The sequence below is a fragment of the Crocodylus porosus genome, unplaced genomic scaffold (assembly GCF_001723895.1).
Source record: "Crocodylus porosus isolate Cpor-Errol unplaced genomic scaffold, CroPor_comp1, whole genome shotgun sequence".
In the NCBI taxonomy this organism is placed as follows: Eukaryota; Metazoa; Chordata; order Crocodylia; family Crocodylidae; genus Crocodylus; species Crocodylus porosus.
This window is the reverse complement of record NW_017728886.1, coordinates 216,086,548-216,088,956: the sequence shown is the minus strand read 5'-3', so window position 1 is coordinate 216,088,956 and position 2,409 is coordinate 216,086,548. Positions and strand designations below refer to the sequence as shown.

The window sequence follows — 2,409 nt, the reverse complement described above, 5'->3', positions numbered from 1 at the left end:
TTCCTGCCAAGGCAGGGGGTCGGACTAGATGATCTACCTAGGTCCCTTCCGACTCTAGCTACTATGAAACTATGAAACTATTGTCCTCCACAGAATCTCACTACTGTTGCAGAGAACAGTAGTGAAGGCAGAAGTTTCACAGTCTGTTTTTAATGTGTTCTGCAGTGCCTGAGATTTTTCTGCAGGTCGCCCATCTAGATTTGCTCTTTGGTTGTTGTGATGTTGTATTATTTTGTGTTGCTTATTATACCTTCTCAGAGTCTGAAGCAGAAGTATATAACTCCAGTACTAGCCTACTAATCTTCTTGCAGCTCCAAGCTTCAATAACACTATGCATATTGAAAACTCTAGATTAAGTGTCCTTGTTTTCAAGTCTGTCCATTTGTACAAATAATTCCATTTTTCTTGGGTTTGGCTGAATTATTTTGTCTGTGTGTATTCTATAAACCTGGTTTCCTTCAAGGATATAGTTCATAGGGGAAGATGAAAGTTCAGGATTTTGCATTCATTGTACTGAGTTCAACCACCTTTGCTGTACAGTCCTGAATCAGGCACCTACACTTCAGAAAGGGGTTGTTCTTCAGACATTTACTTAACATGCCCTATGTTACTTCACAGCTCCCTGTTCTTGGGGAATCCTGGCACAGGCCACAGCCTGTCTGACTCACAAGGAATTTCCCCCCACCCTCCCCACCTCTACCTGAACAAGAACTGATTACAAAAGACAATAAAGATGCAGCGGGAGACACACCTAAAGCCCTCCAGATAAGGGTGACAAGAATGAAGAACTCCCCTAGGTCTCATCTTCATCCAAGATGGAACCAGGTGACAATTCATTTACATGGGAGATGGAGAACAGAGAGCATGAAACAAAGCCCGCAGTGAAGTCTGGGATCAGAGAAGCAGGGGAGGACTGCATGATGGGGAATCTGTGCTCCAAATGCTAATTAACCCACATTTACATACACCCAGCTCAGCATTTGTCAGACCAGTTCTAATCTGGATTTACAAAGGATTTCCCCCTCCTCCCACCACACACACACCTCATCTAACCAAAACTAAGCAGAAGTAAAGTTTAATAGCCATCTCGGGCCGTACATTCCCCGGTCCCACTATGGGAAGCCTATTTAACTTGATTGATTAAAACTCGGTTGCCAGGTTAGGGAATGCTGAGGCAAGAGACGAAGTTAGAGGGGGTATGGGCAACATTTGAACAATGGTTAAGGGTTCATCATAGCGTCCAACCCATTGGAGACCTGACCACAAATGCTGTCATACTTTTCCTGGGATGACTAGTGGAAGTCCTCCCCACAAAGTTTATGAATGCCCCAAGTAATGCCCTTAAGTCTGTTAAAAGACTACAGTAAGATCTGGAAAAGTCATCCTAAGATGAGGCTTATTCACAACAGGTAAAAATACAAAACCCTGATGCTGCAAGCTATCTATTGTTTCTGAAGAAACAATGAGGTATCTGATCCAAAATATCTGCTATCCATAAGAATTTCAAGCTGGCTCCTAGGTTTTTCATAGATTTCATAGGTTTCATAGACATTAGGGCTGGAAGGGACCTTGGAAGATCATTGAGTCCAGCCCCCCTCCCAAAGGGCAGGAAGTCAGCTAGGGTCATAGGATCCCAGCAAGATAAGCATCCAATTTGATCTTGAAGGTGTTCAATGTAGGTGCTTGAACCACTTCTGATGGCAGGCTGTTCCAGACCTTGGGGACTGGGACAGTAAAGAAATTCTTCCTTATGTCCAGCTTGAAATGGTCTAGCAGTAGTTTATAACTGTTCAACCTTGTCATCCCTTGGGGTGCTGTGGTGAACAGACGTTCCTCCAGGTACTGGTGTTCACCCCTGATAAACTTATAGGTGGCCATCAGATCTCCCCTGAGCCTGCTCTTTTCCAGCCTAAAGTTCCCCATGGCTCTCAGCCTGTCGTCATAAGGTCTGTTTTCCTGACTTCTGATCATGCATGTGGCTCTTCTCTGGACTCTCTCAAGCTTCTCCCCATCCTTTTTTAATTGTGGAGCTCAGAATTGGATTCAGTACTCCAGCTGCAGACTCACCAAGGCCAAAAAACCCATGCTGGCTATCCCTCAGGCTGTTGGCATCGGCCAGTCCATTAAGGATGGCCTCTTTAATAAATTTTTCTAAGACTTTCCCCAGGATAGAAGTCAGGCTGATGGGCCACTTTCCTCCCTTTCTTGAAGATAGGCACCACATTGGACTTCTTCCAGTCTTCAGGCACTACACCAGAACGCCAGGAGTTTTCAAAGATCCGTGCCCGAGACTGGGCTATGATGCTTGCCAGCTCCTTGAGTACCCTGGGGTGTAGATTGTGAGGGCTGGCTGACTTGAAGGTATTCAGCCTCTCAAGGATCTGGGGGAATGTCTGTTCACCAGAGCGC

General features: G+C 45.3%; 1 long non-coding RNA gene across 1 annotated transcript in view; it reads right to left on the bottom strand.

Moving 5' to 3' along the window:
* Positions 1-2,409, bottom strand: part of LOC109319682 — a 37,368-nt gene that overhangs the window by 6,751 nt on the left and 28,208 nt on the right. The window contains exon 4 of the long non-coding RNA XR_002103589.1: positions 1,038-1,043. This is a non-coding gene — a long non-coding RNA (uncharacterized LOC109319682). The remainder of the gene's footprint in view (positions 1-1,037; positions 1,044-2,409) is intronic.